Here is a 20,056-nt window from a genome sequence, read left to right on the forward strand (position 1 = left end):
CGGGACAAACTGTTATACAAAGGAGCATTGTACCCCGTTTTGTTACTAATACAATGTTTTTGTGTTTCTGTATATTTAAGTATAAATGTAGGAGTATTCACATATCCTCAAGTGTCCCATCCATCATGTTGGCACCTTTTAGTATTTCCCGCCAAAGTTCTTCCCATCTCCTATTAATGAACGTATACATGATTTTATAAAGCCCACTTGTAGAAGGGTGAGTTATCTTTTCAACTCAGGGCTAGTTTTTTATGAAGGTTAAACTCATACAAATATATTTTTAAAATTGACTTAGGGTAAAAAGTTCTGCAAGTGGGCCTAAGGCGTTTGGATAATTTGTTTTTCATAATGTAGTGGAATACACTTTTTAATCGTAAATCGGCGGTATGCATTCTCAAAGTAGGTATAAATTAGGAAAACCACGTCAACCTAAATTTTAAACGGCTGTACGTCTCTGTACCATTCTCACTTTTCAACTTATTCAAGAATTTTTCAACTACTAATTCAGAGTGCGTAGTAAAGCGTATCATGATGCATGAATTAAAAAAAGTTGAAAAAGTACCACTCCTGTTGAAACACTGTGGTAAATACTAAAAATGCTGTAGTTCATTTACTCAGATAATGACATAATAATGATTTGTGAATCTTGTCTTACTTTTTTTTACACGTCTATCAACCTACAACAAATCCGCTAAAAGTAATCTATGCATTCACATACATACGTCCCATCCGTAGGAACTAGATTATTAGCTGTCAAATTTTCACGTTTATCTTTTATTTCGAGCTTTTATTTTGAGATGATACCCTAAAGATGGTTCTAAATGTAGGAAAAAATCGGCATCTCTAAAATTTCTTCAAAAGTACTGATGATAACTCCAAAAAATATATGGAAAGTCATACCATTTTTCAAGTAGATCTCGAAGATCTAAGAATGACTACATACAATATTTTCCCCGCACACCTCCAAAATGATGAGTTGCGGACAAAAAACTTAATAGCCTATAACTTACTTACGAGCCTATAACTTTTTTGGCTATAAACCGATTATCACTTTTTCTCCGGATCGTATGAGAAGAAGTTAAGACCTTTCCAGCGATGTATTATGAGCTGAATTTCAAAAGGGCATATTTTGATAAATAAAATTTCTGGTGGGAAATCCTAACTCTATTGATATTTTCCATCAAATTATATATATGAATTCGAATTTTTTCTAGCATAAAAAAAATAATTACATTTGCCTTCGGGATGAAAAGGAGATATTCTTGAAAATTTTCACAACTAATTCAATATTTATCATTATTAGTAAATTATATAAACATTGTTTATATATTTCTTATTATTATTATGTTATTAATTTTATGTGAATTAAAAATTATTATCAATATTAATTTTAATTTAAATCAAAAGGGTACTTTTTTATCACCGTTGGTCAAATGGGTATCTTTTTTATAAATTTCGATCAAAATATCACTTTTTCTAATTTTTAAAATTAATTAAACTAAGAATTACAAAATTTTATTCCATTTAAATTTACTCATGGCTTGTATCACAAGCATAAAAAACAAAATAAAGCTTAAAGTATACAGATTTCTTACTTGTATTAGAAATAAACTAAAAAATAATAATAATAAGATATCCTTTTGAAATTCAGCTCCTCATATATATCAAACTAGGAAAACTTAATACAACTGCGAAAATTTGCCCCATGCCCAAATATTACAAAAGTACAACAATAAAATGCTATATCACCTCAAATTTTTAAAACTCGAAAATCTCAAAACTTAATTTTCAGAAAAGATCCCTTTTTGCACGCAACTGTTCAGTTACAAGAGCGCTACGTTTATGATTGGAGATGGAGCCCCACCTCATACACACCAATCACACTAACCATCATTAGACACCAATAGGCGACGCCGTCGAAACACTTCCACCGCATACTCATTCAATAAATTAACACTAGTCGGGGAGAGAGCCCCACTTACATCAAATTTTTTTATCTGGAATAGAAGAAATTTTCAGAGACCTGCCGTAGCTGTTCAGATAGTTTTCGAAGATTGCTAAGTCTTCATCGTCAGTACGCTTTAGACCCGCTGCATTAAAGATTTATCTATACAGCGGTGGTTTGTTTGACTGATAAATTCATATTCTTCTTCCTTTTCTTAAGCTTCCATACAAAAAACTTAAAACATAGTACTAGCATTACTAAATGTTCTTCGTTTTGACTTTTCCTCCCTTCCTAGCTTCTATGTATGCATCACAAAGCGCCATGGTCATATTTTTAGAAGCCAATCCACATCTGAAACCAGTGAAGCTAGCATTTTTCTTGCCTAGGCCATCAACCAGCTGGGCAGGGGCACCATCCCAACTCATGAGACCTGTCGTATTAACGATTTTTTGTCTCTAATGAAATATTGCAAAATGGACCAACGATATGTTAATCTTTATTTCCCACACACTTAAAATTCCGTTCACAGAAGGTGGTGAAACAATTCATTTGCAATAAAAAATACACTTTTTGTTTTCGCAATGAAAAGAAAAATGTACTGTGTATAAAAATAGATAATAACAGGTGCCATAAAAAATAAGTGACTTTATATTTCGATTATTTTTGATATGCCAAATGTAAGCTGAAAGAGAGTAACGCAAATCCATACAAATTGATAGTTCAAAAGAATTGCCCATAGAGCTTAAATATATGTATGTATTCAAATGTATTATATATATATTAGACCATATCAGAAAAACAAAAGTACGCCGATCATCTTGTTGTTGTTGTTGTTGTGGCAGTGCTTCGCCCCACCTAACAGTCGCGACCGATCACAAATTGTCATCAATATCCTCTAACGGGAGTCCAAGAAAACTTGCTGTTTCAAGAGGGGTGGACCATAATGAAAGGGGTGTTAGAGGCGTTGGTTCCACATTACAATTAAAGAGATGGTTGGTGTCAAGCGGGGACACATTGCAAGCGGGGCATACATTTGGTATGTCGGGCTTGATTCTGGTTAGGTAAGAGTTTAACCTGTTACAGTATCCAGAACGAAGTTGAGCAAGAGTGACACGCGTTTCCCTGGGGAGTATGCGTTCCTCTTCCACAAGATTTGGGTACTTTTCTTTGAGTACTGGATTCACCGGGCAATTCCTGACATAAAGGTCCGACGCCTGTTTGTGGAGTTCACCAAGGACCTGCTTGTGTTTTTTTGCTTCATACGGCTGGGTTCTCAGGTGCCGTATTTCCTCAAAATGCTTACGGAGATGACTCCTTAAGTCCCTAGGCGGTGTTGGCTCATCAATCAGATGTCTGTTTGGATGCCCAGGTTTCTGGGTATTCAACAGGAGCTGTTTGGTTAGCATCTCATTTCTCTCCCTGATGGGGAGTATTCTCGCCTCATTATGTAGATGGTGTTCTGGGGACATAAGAAGGCAGCCCGTGGCGATTCTGAGAGCAGTATTTTGCAGGCCTGTAGCTTCTTCCAGTGGGTAATTTTTAGGCTTGGCGACCATATGGGTGACGCGTAGCACGTAAACGGCTGGCCAATTGCTTTGTATGTAGCAATGAGCGTTTCTTTATCTTTTCCCCAGGTACTGCCAGCAAGGGATTTGATGATTTTATTACGGTTCTGGATTTTCGGAACAATTGCGGCTGCGTGCTCACTAAAATGTAGATCCTGATCAAACGTCACACCCAAGATTTTGGGGTGTAGGACAGTCGGTAGCGTAGTGCCACCAACGTGGATGTTCAAAATGGTCGACATTTGGGACGTCCATGTTGTAAATAAGGTCGCGGAAGATTTATTCGGTGATAATGCCAGGTTTCGCGAGGCGAAAAAACTGGAGAGATCAGGGAGGTAACCGTTTACTCTGTTGCAGAGCTCAGCGATCTGTAGGCCTGGGCCTGTGGCCATTATTGTGCAGTCATCGGCGTATGAAACGATAGTGACTCCTTCTGGAGGTAAAGGTAGCTTAGATATGTAGAAATTAAACAAAAGTGGGGATAGGACACCACTCTGTGGCACCCCTTATTTAATTCTTCTTGGTCTTGATGTTTCGTTTCTAAATTGCACCGATGCCTGCCGACCACCCAGATAATTTGCGGTCCACCTTTTAAGACATGGGAGAAGGGTAGACCCTTCCAGGTCTTGCAGTAACGTGCCATGGTTGACCGTATCAAAAGCTTTTGATAGGTCTAGAGCTACGAGTACTGTTCTACGGTGGGGGTTTTGATTTAAACCGCAATTTATCTGGATGCTGATGGCATTTAGCGCGGTGGTGGTGCTATGTAGTTTTCTGAAGCCATGCTGATGAGAGGCTAGCTGCAAATTTGCTTGGAAGTGGGGGTGCAAAATGGCTTCAAGCATCTTTGCCACTGGCGATAGGAGAGATATCGGACGATACGATTATCCTATGTTAGCTGGTTTCCCAGGCTTTAGTAGCGGGACCACCTTGGCCATTTTCCATTTTTCGGGTATGACAAAGGTGGAAAGAGACAGGTTGAAGACATGTGCTAAGTATTTGAAACCCTCTTTCCCTAGGCTTTTAAGCATCGGCTTGGCTATGCCGTCTGGGCCCACTGCTTTGGATGGTTTAGCGTGACCAGTGGCATCTTCAACCTCTCTGGCGGTGATGGTAATTAGTGACGCGCTGTATTTATGTTTATGTGCGTGCCTGTTGGCCCTCCGTCTATCTTTGTCGACCGTAGAATGCATTACATATTGACGGCAGAAGGCGATAGCGCATTTTTTCGAATCCGACAGCACTTTATCGCCAAAGTTGATGGAAACTTTGTCATTCTGCTTAGACGGATTCGATAAGGACTTTACGGTGAACCAAAGTTTACCCACACCAGCAGAGAGGTTACAATCTCTTAGGTGCTCCTCCCATTTCGCCCGCTTGTGTTCATCCACAAGCAATCTGATGCGTTGGTTTATGTCCCTTATTTGGGGGTCGCCTGGGTCGAGCTGTCTTATAAGGTTACGTTCTCTCGCTAAATTTGCGGCCTCCGCCGGGAAGTGGGGCCGAATTTGGGGAATTCTCCCGGCGGGAATGAAACGTGCCGAGGCGGATTCAATGACCTTGCGGAAGGCACGCTCCCCTTGGCGGGCATCAGTCGGGATAGGGAGGGCAGCAAAGAGGTTGTCTGTAAAAGATTTGTATTCCTCCCACTTTCCTTTTTTAAAGTTTATGAAAGTGCGTTTTTCTGTAACGATGAAGTCTGCGGTACGCTCGAACGAAATAAGCATAGGCAGGTGGTCGGATGCCAATGTTACCATCGGCTGCCAGTTGACGCAGCTTACGAGTTCTGCGCTCACGATTGAGATATCCGGTGAACTGTGACAGCTTTCTACCATACGTGTGGGGGCGTCTCCGTTTATTGTGCAGAACGTCGTTTCTTCTATTTGATCCGCCAACATCTCACCCCTACTGTCCGCCCGCAAGTTTGAATGCCATAGATCGTGATGGGCATTAAAGTCGCCTAAGATAATGCGATTGTTGCCAGTGAGTAAGGCACTAATATTAGGGCAGTATCCACTGGGGAAACAGGTGACAGGAGGGATGTAGATGTTGGTGATTTCTAGGTTTGCACACGCAGCACTCTAATTTCTCTGGACCGATTAGGTACTGTCCCCGGATTGAGCTCAATACCTTTCCGGAGCAGGAGAATATGAAGCAGTCCTGCTGGGAGTATGGCAATTTGTGGGAGGGACGCAACAAATTAAATGGGGTAACACTGAGCACTAACAGCCCTTGGTCAGGTAAAATCAGGAGTCGCTCCGATACATAGAACCAGCTGCCTTGGTAGGTCCTTAGCCTAGGTTGATAGGAAGTGAACCAAGTGAGAAAATTAAGAAGAGTGGTAGGAGAGAGTGAAAAAATAAGAGATAAGAGCGATTTGAGAGGCAGTTATAACAAAAGAAGGAAAGGAAAGAAAGAAAGAGAAGAGGTATTTGATGGAGAGTGACGAAAGAAAAGGAGAGAAGAAAGAAAAGGTTGGGCCAGGATTGCATCTACCGAAGCTGCAATATACGTCTGCCGATGTACTATATAACTATATGTAATAGAACTTCAAAACTATCGATTGCACTATCGAGTTTTATATTTGAAAAGGCATCAATTTTTTTCTCTAGGCGATAGTGGAAAGTGTACCATAATATAAATATTACATTTACATACCGAAAATTTCGATTGACGCTATCGATAGTTTTGCAGCTCTTATATGTACTTAAGTCTTATGTTTTTGAGCAATTTACAACAACAACAACATGCATGTAAAATTTTAATATTTGAGTTGTTTCATGGTTTCCAATATATAAATTGATTTAAGAATAGCACATACGGAGACCTTGTGAATTGCCTAAATAACTGAATAATAATTGGTATAAAACCTCTATAGCTAATATTATGAGCATGAATATTTATGTAATTGGTGAAAACCCAAAAACTAAGAACTTCACAGCCCAAACATTTCCATTATTTATCCTCTTCTGCTCGGTAATAGACATAGATACCAGTAGTGAAAAAAATGATGTTGCCTATTGGGACACGCTGCGTACGAACGTAGCGAACGCAGGGTAGGGGTTGTTACACGGGAAAAAAGGGAGGGGCAGAACAGCGTGAGTTTGAGGAGCTTCAAATTCTGGCTGATCGGAATTAATAATAGCTGAAAATCCTACCAATCTAATCAGGGGTAGACTCTTGCAGAAATGGTAATGGCGATCTGGTAATCTATATTCTACACTTTCTGATGGCTAGCGAGGGAGATGATAATTTCGATGCCCTAATTCTTGATGACGGAATAAACGTCCCACCATATGATTCTGACGAAGCTAGAATGGTAATATTGCGCCTAGAAATAAGTAAGTCTTCGGGTAAAGAGGGACCGCCTACCGAGCTCTTTGAACACGGAGGAGAAGAACACGCACCAATTCCTCTATAAAATATGGTCGAACGAGCGTAACCTCATATACCTGTCGACTTCTAAAGCGATTTTAACAGCGGAAAAATGAGTTGCCTGTACACAAATACATACATATATATTTTAAGTTAAGTTTTCTGCAGGCAGCCAAATCACTTCAAACGAATATAAATTGACTGTAAAGTATTTTGTTTATCTGGGAAACAGAATTAACATGTAAATAATGTCAGCTTTGAAGTCTAATGAAAGAATTACACTTGCACCACGAGGTTCTTTGGACTGAGTTAGCAATTGAAAAGTGAGGTGCTTTGTCGACTAAAAAAATCAGACTATAAAAGTCCCTCATCATACATAATGTCCTAATATAAGGGTGGGACGGATAGGGACGCTAAGATTGGCCTTGGAGTGTTCGAGAGAAAATTTTTCCGCAAGATTTATGGTCCTGTCCCTAATGTCGACGGCGAGTATCGAAAGAGTATATTGAGAAGCTGTCTGAGCTTTACGCAGAAATGAACATAGACTAATAAAATCTCCAAGGCTCCGTTTGGTAAGTCATTTAAGATAACGCTCCGGCTCAGGAATATTAATATCGGCACCCCTATTTAGGAGCAGTGGGGGTGGAGACCTCAAGTGAGTTGAAATAGGAATGGCTGGCTTGACTTGTTACCCAACGGCGCCAATTAATGACGATGATGACCAGTAGTTAAGTTCTGCAACTCCTTAACGACTACAATAGACTGATTCCGCGGTAATAAGGGCGGTTTGCTGTTCCGGGTATGTATTTTCCATCGTCAGTAATTGGGATAACGAGTTATTCTTCTATGTCGATATTCTATTCACCCCTATTACGGTTGTCAATAATGAGAAAATTAGTGTCGACGCTCATGAATTGGTATCGGCGTTGTCAATGTCGATAACTATTGACGGGAGTTGACGCTTTTTTGGTATTGGCTAAAACAATGTTAAAGTTGTGTTGACGTGACGCGACACAAAATTTGTCAACACAGTTTTTGGTGACGACAAGCGCGGCAATATAAAATTCAGCTATTAAAAACTCAAAAAATAAGTTTTCTTTTATGCTTTTTATGCTCTTTTCTTATCAATTTTTTATTCAATTTCAGAAAATAGTCAAAATAACCAGCAACAGTCAGTTTAATAGAATTGTGGTAATGTTCTAGGGCAGCGGTCGACTGCTAAAACACGAGAGGTATCAAAAGACACGTATCGACCTCGAATTTTACTTGCGTAAGGAAATATTGCCAAAAAACAGTTGCAAGCTTTCAAGTGGTTCATTAAAAGGTATTTTGTTAATATTGAAGGATTTTTTATTTCCGCCTTCGGATTATTAATACCGAGGTCAATACGGGTAGTTTGATAGCCCTTTACTGCAACACGCTCTAGGAGGTAGAAGAGTAGCTAATGGTGTACTAAAGAGATATGCAATCATCTGGAATATATTCACTAAAGTTCGTAAACAAATTCCTTGTGTGTATTTGGCCCGCAATGCTTAATTGTGCACTAATAGAGATTTCAGCAATTATTTAGATCCACACATTGTTCACTGAACAAAAAAGAAACTCAATACAAATTGTAAATAAACAACTGTGAAAAATATAGGGATCGTAGTTTTATCGATATCACGTCAACATCAATACATTGCCTTAGTAAATACCAGTTATGCACTGACGTGACATTGATGTTGATATGACGTGATGTCAATGTCGATACGAAGTGATGGTTGACGTTGACAACCGTAATAGGGGTGATTATAATGAGAAATTATTGATAAATAACGTAAGTACACACTGTTCTGTAGTATTATGTCAATAGTTTCGTTCCACATATATCGACTTACTTGCAAAATGTATTGACTCTAAACCTGATATATGGTTATGCCGCCGTTTCAGTTATTCTGTTAATCCTTGGTTTTTTCGTTTCCATTTTGTGTCTGCACTAAGCTATAACATCTATTTAAGGAACGATCTAGAATGTTTGACATCGTCAAGTTCAACTTATTTATACTGCCTAATGTGGGAGCATTCGTTGATATGTTTTTTGTATTAAGTGAAATTTTTCAGTTCTACTGCACTTCGCTAAACACACTAAATGGTCAAAATTGCTTAAATCACATAAAAATAGCAATAAATGCAAACGATTTGGGTATGCGTGTGATTACCAAAAACTAAAGAGTAAATAATCATTAAATTTTGAATAGGCTTTACAAGCGATAGGCCTTGGAAAAAAATGTAATTTTATATGTAAGTTGGTGGTATAGGAATTTTTTCGCTGTGCAATCTAAATAGCATTTATTGCCAATTGGTAAGAATGTTACAATTTCTTTTGTACTACTTTAGTTCTAACCCTTTCATATTCAATAAATTCCAATTATCATTCAAAACAACGCTTACGCAAATATAAAAATATGATTACCTACAACATTGCAATAGCTTCGCCCTTTAATCGAATGTGGTCAATAAAATTCGTTTCGGTTGGTCAAATTGACGCGTTTACTCAAAGTTGTAACAGTTCGAACTACAAAGGGGATGTTTTTATTGGGCCAGTTTTTATACTCAGTGTGCTTTGTACACAGAGTATATTAACTTTGATTGGATAACAGTTGATTGTACAGGTATAAAGGAATCGAGACAGATATAGACTTCCATATATCAAAATCATCAGTATCGAAAACAAATTTGATTGAGCCATGTCCGGCCGTCCGTCCTTCTGTCCGTCTGTCCGTTAACACGATAACTTGAGTAAATATTGAGATATCTTCACCAAATTTGGTACACGAGCTTATCTGGACCCAGAATATTATTAAAAATGAGCGAAATCGGATGATAACCACGCTCACCTTTTACATATATAACATTTTGGAAAAAAATTATTAATTAATAAATAATAAACATAGAATGTTGAAATTTGACGTGTGGAATGATATTGATACTGTAACGAATTTACTGAAATTCCGCTTATTCCAAATCTTCTGCTAACGTTCGAATCACTAAACTGTTGTTTAAACAACTCCAATATTGAAAAATGCAAAAATGGCCTTTACCAAAGTACTTCACAATAACACTTATAATTCGCAACTGATATCTTGCTTAAACCACACTGATTGTCGTGCCTCTACTGTTGCTGCCTTTTATACTGTCTGGTTTCTTCGTTGCATACTTCTAGGCTTTTCTATTCTAGAATTAACTAGTTAGTTATCAGCTACAAAATCACCAGACACAACAACGTTTATAGCTTCTCATATACGCGTGTATACGTGAATAACACTTGCACAAATTATTGCCTTCTTTTGTGAGCATCTCAGATAAGATATATGCATGTGTTTGTGCGTCTCTTCTCCGCTGCTAGTATGGACATATGGGTAGACATAATGATTGATTTAAAGATGTGCATACAATTCACTGCTTAGCATCGGCTTAGAGATGATAGTATCCCTTAGTGTTGCTAATATTCGTCACAATACTCTGGATAAAAATTTGGAAAAAAATTTTAAAATGACTGTGACACCGCCCACTTGTGATAAAATCAATTTTACAAATATTATTAATCATAAATCAGAAATCGTTAAACTTATCATAACAAAATTCGGCAGAGCGGTTGCCTTTACTATAAGGAATGCTTTGAGGAAGAATTAACGAAATCGGTTAAGGACCACGCCCACTTTTATTTAAAAGATTTTTAAAAGAGTCGTGGACGAATAAAATAAGCTATATCTATGCAAAAAAGAGCTTTATATCAATGGTATTTCATTTCCCAAGTGGATTTATAACAATAAATAGGAAAACCTTCAAATCTTAAAAAATGGGGGTGGCACCGCCCCCTTTATGACTTTTCTATGTTTCGGGAGCCATAACTCGAAGAAAAATTAACATATCGTAACAAAATTAGGTACACATATTTTCCTTATAGCAGAAAATATTTCTAGTAAAAATGGACGGGATCAGTTAAAGACACCGGCAACTTAGATACAAAAATATTTAAAATGGTCTTAGACTAGAATAATAAGCTATAACTTAGCAAAAAATAGTTTTGAATCAATGATATTTCACTTATCAAGTTTTATTGTAAGAGGAAACATCTTTTTTAACGGGCGGTGCCACGTGTTATGTAGAAAAGTAATTTATCTGAAATGGAATGTACAATTGAAGCTCACGCTCAGTATATAATGTTCGGTTACACCCGAACTTAGACACCTTTACTTGTTAGTAGTAATTTTCAATCTATGGCAACAATATGATGATGTGTCTTTTACCTGCTTATAGGATTCGTATGGATGATTAAGGTATACGTTTTTTTATATCAATGCATATGGGTGTGAGCTAAGTATTTATAACCAAGTGCGGTGGAGACCAAGCTGTGGACTAAAAAAAAATAAGATAGATTAAGAAGTTACCTAAAAATAGAGATTCAAAATCTTGTATGATTTTTTTATTGTCTCGCCCACGGGGCCACCTGGCGGAGTTCTGTTATCCTTTTATTGAATTGTCTTGTTCATTAGAACTACATACATATGTATACGTATGGTTGTAATTTTGTAACTCAGTCGAAGTTTCTTTAAATTTGTTCGCAAAATTCTTCGTCTGGTACGAAATTTCAACACATCTCGCCCGGGTGCTACTTGTCGGAACTTTCTCCGTTACATAATGCATTTTTAAAGTGCTTTCAACTACGCACCAGCTATTACTGCATCTTAATAGCTAACAGCACCATGAGAAGTCTCTCAAAAATTGAAAAACTAAAGCGAATAAGGTTTCTAGCTTAAATTTCAGGCCTCCAGTTTACCAGGAAATCTCACGTGAATTTTCTAATTATCTCGCGCGGACAATTTTGTTGCATTGTCACGTTGCCCTGTACAAATAGCGTTTTCTTCTCCGAAACCAATGATACCTCAATAAATAGAAAAACCTTAATAGGGTTACTTCTACCCCTGAAAAGTGGAAACTTTTTAGGATGTGATTCTCACAAACGCGCTCTCAATAATAATAAAAATTTATTTTCAATTATTGCCTCCATTTCCATTTTCTTCGCTAAAAGTTTGTGAAGTTACGAAAATAAACTGTTACGATTAGCTGGTTAAGCAGGGCTAAGGCCTGGTTTCCTCGGAAAACGATGCCGCCCTATAAGCTGGAAGAGCTTATCCTGCCGATTCTATCGATGATATTTTTACTTAATGGATTCTTTTCCCCCGCTTTTTGTTTCTTTTCTTTTTATTTATTTATAAATACATTTTCAAACGTAAATTTGAAGTCTAAATATTTGCTTAATTTTGAGATATTTGACAAAACGATCACCGCTTTCATAACAGTGGCGGGAAAAAACGTTGCCGCTATATTAAGTTAAGGTGGACTTCACCATATTCTTAGTTTTCACATAATTACTTTTACATTGTAGCATTTTTGACAACGTGCTCTACCGATATGTAGCGGCCGGTATATAGCGACACTGCTTTGAAGGAAACCAAACCTTCACACTGCTACTCCGTCATGCAGGGTAAAGGTGTTACGATTTTTCCGGTGAGGACAGGTACCAATTTTCACAAAAGAACGAAAAGGCGTTGGCAGCTTTTTAGAATAGAACAAAATATTGTGACGAATACTACCATCTCTAAGGTTATTAAATAAAGGCACAACAACAGAAACATTACCCACATACATGCAAGGCAACGAAGAGATAACTCACACACAGATGTAGTCATCGGTGGAAGTATTACTCAGATATAAACGCGCATATGGCTATGCGAGAGGCTATAAACGCGTATTTGTAGTTTATAGCTGGTAGCGTATAGCTAGTAACCAAGTAGAAAATTCTAGCAGAAGAAACGTCTAGACATTTGGGCACGGGGTATAAAAGCAGCGAAAGCTGAGTTATCTGTAAACACGCTATCAGTTGCGAAGTGAAGTTTAATTGCGAAGTACTTTCAAAGTAGTCTAAGAAAGACCAGTTTGTAATACAGAATATTGGAGTGTTTTATTCAACAGTTTAGAGATACAGAAGGTTGCAAATAAGCGGAATTTCTCTAAATTCGTTACAATATATTAACAACGCGCAGCGTACAAGGCGTGCAAGAGTTCAAGTTTCTCTAGTTTAATGAGAAGTTACTCAAAAATCGATGACAATATTCCATAGACATGAATGGATTTCTTAAAGATTTATATAATATATATAAATTCCTGCCCCGTCTAGTAGATTTTGCCCGTAGTGTATTTTCACAGAATTTTAAGCTATGTTCAAAGTTTCAGACTTTAGATTATCGGGAAGTTACTTGACTCTCGAAAGAAAATTTTCCAAATTCGAAAATTTTTGTATATGTTTTTCAATATTCCCACTAACCCTAATTTTGCATTGCCGTCGGGTTCTACGTATGTTCCAAATTTCAAGACTTTAACTCCATGCAAAGTTCCCCAAAATCGATTGCAAGACTCTGCAAATTTGTACAGAGATTTGCGATCAAACATGAAATCGACGTAATATAAAAGAAGTAAAAAATATATAAAGGGTTGGTAGTAATAACTGTTCACACATCTATGTATATCTGTATTCACATACAAATATATGTATGTGCATTGGCCTTTGAGGTCATTCACTTTCGCTGCAACTGGAGTTCAGTATGTTGATCTGAACGCTTTTTACTTGATGTTATTAAAAATTATTATGTTTTCACACCACTAACCCATATATGAGCATATGCATATTAACTTGGTCAAATATCTTACCACCTGTAAAAATAACAACCACCGAAGTGGATCACATTTGATATTGGTGGTTATCAGTGCGTGTTATATGTAAAAAAATTTATTATTTTTTAGTAGTCGATTTCTCTTATTCGAAGTCAGATATTCTATATATTCTAAGCGCCAGATGTTTTCGGTAAACTTTATAAACAAATTGAAAGATGTAAAAATATTTTTGTGAAAGAAGCAAAATCCACGTCACATAACTTATTGAATTGTTAAGATTAAAAAATGATGTGCTGTACTCGGAATTTGGGATTGATTCTGTTTAAAGCGCACGGGAGTGTACCGGCTGCTGCACCTATGTTGATGAAATACACCCTTTCTCAGAATTTGCAAAGAAAAAAAAAACACAAAGTCAATATTTTCAGAGGCGAGATAGGGCTTTTATGAAAAACCTTCTAAAAGAGGACGTTCGTTGCCGAGTTCACGATGGTGTTCCACTCAACAGTCAATATCTAATATTGCTTTTTTATAGAACTTAATTTCTTTGTCTTTTTTATTATTGAATATTCCCGCAATAAGTTTGTCAGTGGATAAAGCAGTCGTCTCCGGTCTGTCTAGGGCAGTCTAGCCAGGCGTTTTCGGCCTCTGGCCGTGACGTGTAAAAATGTCAATGGAATAAAAAATGGCGATAGATTGGTGTTGTTATCCCAAAAGCTGATTGCTTCTTCTTGATTATTTTCCATACAGTGCCTTGTACTTTAATATGTCAATTAATCGAAATCAATTAAAATTTTCTTTTGACTTGACATTCGTCTGCACGGCGAATTGGTTGAATTCGTTTTTCCACCACCTGGTATGGATTCGCCTTGTATCGTATCATTCAACCAAGGCGAATTCAGTACCAGGTGTTGCTATGCCAACATCTGATTGCTTCTTCTTGATTATTTTCCATACAACGTCTTGTACTACAACATGTCAGTTAATTGGAATCAATGAACATTTCCTTTTGACTTGACATTCTTCTGCACGGCGAACTGGTTGAATTCGCTTTGCCACCACCTGGTATGTATTCGCCTTGCATTCAACCAATTCGCCGTGCAGAAGAATGTCAAGTCAAAAGAAAATTTTCATTGATTTCGATTAACTAACATATTGTTGCACAAGATGTTGTATGAAAATTTATGAAAAATAAGCAATCAGCTGTTGGGATAACAACACGTGTTACAGAATTCGCCTTCGTATCATAACATACATAAAAAATTTGGAATAAAATACCGAATGATTTTCGCCTCTGACGCTTTTTCTTTAATTTTGGAAATTAATTCGAAAAAATATCTTCAAATCGTATCATAATAAAATGAATTAAAATTTGGCCTACTCAACGCCAGACACATCAGCCACATTACTTTTTAGACGATCTAAAAATTGCATAGGAAATTCACAGTCTTATTACTTCCAGCCCCTCTTTCCTGCGTAAAGTAGTACCAAAGCGTACTCAAATACGAGTGTATTTCTGGAAAAGAAGCTAAACTTTAACCTCTTCGGAGTTAAATTGCGCCAAGTATTATTATTATTATTATTTTTACTAAAGATCATTTTTTATTTTGACCAAACATGCTCTTCAATTAAATAACAATTTGTTTCCGGGTATGGAATATTTCTAGTGCCACAATGTTTATTATATCAAGAATAAATAAAAACCTCATATCAGTAATCGAAATAACCAGAAATATTCTAAATAATTTCAGCAAATTTGATGTACTTTGGTTGATAAGAGTTAATTTAATGAATATCTGTACATCTGTTTGGATATATGTATGTATTTACATATTGTATGTACACATACAATATGCTGATTGAGGAACATGCCGGAAACTATTTAGAGCCACGGTGGCGCATAATTAAGCAATCATAATGTTTACTGTAACACATACATACTCATGAATAATATCTTCAGAAGACTATTTCTACTCTTTTATACTACGGGTCGAAACAACTAAGTGTACAATGGACTAACGGACGGAGTTGAATTTGGATAGATCAAAATTGCGTAAACCTACAAATATGAATATTAGGGTGCCCCATTCCACTCTCCACTCCACCTTCAACTTTGCAATAGATATAAAAAAATACAACCTCCGGAGAAATTTTAGGCCGAGCTTCTCCTCCAATTTGCGGTGTGCTTCTTTAAATTTTCCCTACAAATTGGCCGGACGGTACCTACATGTTTTGTGCCGACTCCGAACAGCACCTGCAAGGCAGATAAATTTTCACTGAGAAGTTTCCCATGGCAGAAATACACTAGGAGTGTTTGCGAAATCACTCTCGAGGGGCGACTCATATAAGACATTTTTTTATTTGATAAATTTGTTTCTAAATTTTTGATGTTACTTTGCCTGGGAGTTGAACCCCGGACCGTCGGTGTGGGAGGCGGAGCGCGCTACCACCACATCACAGCAACAGTCAATAGATTGTTCTATAATAATAATAATAAACTGGCGAAATATACATTCAAGGAAATTAAGGCCCGGCTTTTCCCTACGGCGGACCAACATATGTACTTTCGCTTGAGGCTGGCAAAAACAATGCCGAAAGTTAAGCCAGAACTAATTTTAAGTTTCTCATTATAGAATCGCGCCTCGGCAGAGATTTGTCAAGTCATCTGTTCATGGCCGGCATAAGAAGTAAATATCCTGTCAATGAGTAGGAAAAATACAAAGTAGCAAAATATTAAATGGAGGAGAACCGCGGTCTAAAAATTTATATATATTACGGAGGTTAGCTAGTTTTCCCTAGATTGACCCTGATTAAAAGTGGACGGCTGCGTTCTTGATGTGGACTACGTGGACTACACAGTTTTTCCTAGGTAGTTCGAAAAAAATTCTTAGTTGGCTTATAGGTGCTTTGTTGTTACAGTACAGTAAAGTGAAAAAAAGGTGCTGTTACTCTTTCAACATGCAATTGTACTTCTTGAATTTCGATTTTCACAGTCGAGCGGAGGGAGCGGAGTTCAAATTATACTACTTAAGTCAGGCTGCTATGGATCTAATAGTTTTGGGGTAGTTGAACGCACCATTTTCAAACGATTAATGTTTAAGACTTCGAAGATTTTTTTTTTAAATTTTGTAAAGTAGTTCTGCCCTAATGTAAGTTATCTCCCGTCTCGTGGGAGATGTAAAAAAATTAAAGGTGCGGAGGAACTCACTGTCCTCCGATACTTGTGAAATGAAAGAAAGAACGATTTCAGATTAACGTCACAACTTCTTTATTCGTGCCACTTGCACGCTAATTAACTACTGCCCTCAACATACGTTGTAACTTACTTAAATAACTTCTTAGATTAACTACATTGCAGTTCCCATGCTTTACCCAGAACTGCTCGCTTGTGTAAACAGGAAATGCTTAGCGTGCGATTCCCATAACTAATGTAAGGTGACCTGATCGATGGTTGCGCGTGTGCCGCGTCAGCGACTTTATTCTGTTGAACTAAATAAGTCACATGCTTAGCAACGTGATCGTAGGGTGTGCCGTATTATGGTACCTATGCATGTAACTCCTCCACTCCTCCCCCTTTAAAGATCTGCGTCTCGTAGATCAAATGTCGAAAAGCGTGGGGGGGAGAAATTTTGTAAGGAGTGATTGCGGCCTTCTGGTGATGATTTAGTACTGACGCTTGTGACTGGCAGGCTAGGATCTGAGCGATAAAATGCAGGTGCAGATTTCCCTTTGGGGGTCCTATTTATGTTAATGTTTCCCGTCCAATGCGTTGGAATTTGAACCGGTGGAAGGTCTAGTTTCTTTGTGTAACATCTCCACAGCGTTCCGGCAATAAGGGCTATTGCGCAAATGGAGATAGCTTCTGTAACGATAGAAAAATTGATTTTTTCATTGACATAGCCTAGATACTTAACATTCTCCATTGTGATGTCGTGGATGTACTCCAAGTTGACTTTCATGGTATGGTTTTTTATGTTAGAAAGTACGGCTGGGATGGCGTGTGCGGTAACAGCTTCATTGCTGGAAAATTCCTGATCGCCAACCTTGATTGACTCGTTGTTGAATTGAATTACGTATGTGCCATTAATAGTAATTGTGGCATTGTTGCTCCTTATTATGCCCTGGTAGTTTGAAATGAAAATGGTGTTTTCGTTTACCAGCTCTATACGGGATCCGTTTCGTCTAATAAATTGACAACTAGCAGCCCCACCTTTTAAGAGTCGTGGCAGGCAGCTGTTTTCTTCCAGCGCAATCAAGGACTCGGAGCTGCATACTGTGGATGAGCCGATAACCATGCAATCCTTCGTCAACCCGTATGTCTCCTCTTGATTGACCAGCATTCTGTCGAACGGTAAGTCCACTTGTTTACCAGCGTAGATTCCAGCGCGGGTAATCAGAAGATTGTATTTACTGGCCGTCACTTTCGGCATCGATAGGACGTAGAGTAGAAGTGTCCCGTTTGTGAGGACCGATGGTTGGCCATATTCGATTGCCTCAATTACATTCTGGTATGGGAGGGTTTCTGTTTCGGATAGGATTTGGTTCACTTCCTCTATGTCTAGCAAGTTGGTATTAACAATTCCTCGCTTTGCCCATTGACATGCTCGCACAAATTCATTGACCACTTCACGAATGAGGACGATATTGCGAAGTGCGCTTTGCTCGAATTCGATTCTTTCTGTTTCCTTTACTACGTAGTTGGTGCGGTTCACCACTTCTTCAATTCGTTTCAATACTTCTTCGGTGGTTGTGAATAGCTTTCTATTGACCTTATATTGATGGTTGTTGTTCGCTATTATCTGGTTTTGGCTGTGGAGGATGTTATTCCAATCTGTTGCGTCAGGCGATCCTGCCAGCCATTTCCATGCTGACCCAATCCAGTCAATGGATCGGGTGACTCTAGTCTTGCTTGTGCTTCCCATCAACTCTTCGAGTCGTTCGAGTGTTTGGTTGATGTAGTGCTGGGCTAAGAGTTGCTCGTCGGTTCGTTTGGTTAGATGACTTGCTAATTTATCCATTTGAGTCACCATCGTGGTGTACTTTTGTAGGTCGATGACGTGTATGAGTTTGAATGAGCCCCCTATGATCCACCCATCCCCGCTCTGGATGGTTATTATTGGGGCCTTGTAGTTGAATATGTGTAGTGCGCTGATGGCTGATGCCAGCAGTGGGAATCTGCAACGCAAGATGTTAATTCTAATTTAATGTAGTTAGTAGTTGTTATGTTCTAAGTACTAAGTTACGGTTATCTATTTAATAAAAAAGAAAAAAATGTTATTGATAGTAGGAAAGTATTATTATTAGTAAGCGGAATTCTTAAGATTAGATTGATTATCATTAAACTAGCGTTACTGTTTTAGTTTAGGATTTTCGCCTTTCTAGCGATGTTAATTTGTTAATGTGTCGGTGGTTTACAAATTATGATTAGTGGGGAAGATTAAAATAAAATTTAAAAATTTTGCTTTATACTGTTATTACAAAGGGTTTCAAAAATAAAAAGGGAACAAAAAATTAGGAATATTAAAAAGGTGAAAAATTTTGGTTGTCTTTTTTTTTATATCCTTTTTCATTGTTAACAATTTTTTCGTTTTTCTTATTTTCTTTGGATTAATATTTTAATTTTATTTTTATTTGTTTATGTGTTTTTGTTAAAAAAAAAAAAAAATTTTGTTTTATTTTTGCTTAGCGGATTAGGCGCATAAGCTTAAGTTTTTTTTTTTTTTTTTTTTTTGTGAGAATTAAATATTCATTTGCTTAGCGGATTAGGCGCATAAGCTCAAATTTTTCTTTTTTCTTTTTCATCTACGGATTAGGCGCATAAGCTCAAATTTTTTCTGTTTCATCTACGGATTAGGCGCAGAGAATTAAATAAATATTTGCTTAGCGGATTAGGCGCATAAGCTCAAATTTTTCTTCTTTCTCCTGGACCAGAGGTGTTAACATTTCTCGAACCAGCTATGGGGAGATCGCCAGAATCCCGTTTGGAAGTAGTGTAGCCATTTGTCAAATTCGATGGCACTACGAGCCTACTAAGGCACGATTTGTCCCACTTACAAGCCCGCTCTTGTTAGATAAACTCCCTCTTGGTGGCAGATCTTTTATAATTTCTTTTCATGTTTTTTGTATGTTTGTTTGTTTTATTGTGTGGGGGCAGTTGGTCCCCTTCTTTTTATATTTTTAATGTGGAGTTTATGAATTTTTTTCCCACTAAGTGTGGTGACTGAAACTTTATTGTCTTTTGAAACGATTGAAACAAGAAAGATCTTGTATAGAGGTTTTTGCTTCCCCTTTATTTGCTTATCCTTCACGTATATGACGTCATTTTCATCATAACGCTCCGGTAGCATCCTTTTTTTATTGTGTCTTTTTATCTGAGCCATTTGCTTTTCCCTCAATAGTGCTTTAATTTGGATATTCATTTTTCTGCTCTGGTCAAGGAGTTCTTGGAAGTTGGAGG

Source organism: Eurosta solidaginis, chromosome 3 (genome assembly GCF_040869045.1).
Source record: "Eurosta solidaginis isolate ZX-2024a chromosome 3, ASM4086904v1, whole genome shotgun sequence".
Classification (NCBI taxonomy): Eukaryota; Metazoa; Arthropoda; class Insecta; order Diptera; family Tephritidae; genus Eurosta; species Eurosta solidaginis.